This window comes from Limulus polyphemus, unplaced genomic scaffold (genome assembly GCF_000517525.1).
Source record: "Limulus polyphemus unplaced genomic scaffold, Limulus_polyphemus-2.1.2 Scaffold8, whole genome shotgun sequence".
Taxonomy (NCBI): domain Eukaryota; kingdom Metazoa; phylum Arthropoda; class Merostomata; order Xiphosura; family Limulidae; genus Limulus; species Limulus polyphemus.
The window spans coordinates 656,880-657,630 of record NW_013665618.1 but is presented as its reverse complement, the minus strand read 5'-3'; positions in this window follow the sequence as shown (position 1 = coordinate 657,630).

The window sequence follows — 751 nt, the reverse complement described above, 5'->3', positions numbered from 1 at the left end:
ACTTTTATTTTCATAGTGAATTAATAAACTTTGTTTCTCAGTAACAAACTCTTCTTCGGAAAGAGCTGACAATGACATATATATTCTTCCCGTCATAAATATACCTGTGGAGCTATCGTTCTGTTTAATAATCGCGAATTCGTCATGAACCAAATTTATCGCCTATGACGCCCTGACCAATTTTTAGAGCAAACGTTTTTGTATTAACAATTGCAAATAGTTTCTATAAAGTGCGATTAATATTTTGTATAAATTCAATATCTTGGTCTTAATTATGTAGTCCTTAATATATTTCTGATGCATTTTTATATATTAACTTTCTAAGTTCTCCCAAACAGAAGCGGTTTTGGGTAACGTTCTTGTAATTATTTTTATTTATTTGAGCATAAACAATGGACACTTTTTATTGGGCGCGATTTTAATAATAACGCGAGTGTAGCATGTTTTCTTAAATGTAGAAAAAGAATATTAATTCTATATTTCTTGTACAGGCATACATGTCTAATGTTTCGCTGAGATTCATTAAATTCTTCATTTTATAAAAATATTATGCACTATTAATATTATACGTTAGTTGACTTTACAAAGATTAGAAAAAAATATTGCAAGTTTAAACAGTGTTATATTAGTTGCCCTTAATTTTCTGATAAAAATCACATAAGCAGCTTATTTGATTAATTCACAAATTTTAGACCATTTAGTTTCTAATGCTTCGCTAAATTTCAGCGTTAAACTAATAGTTATATCAGGA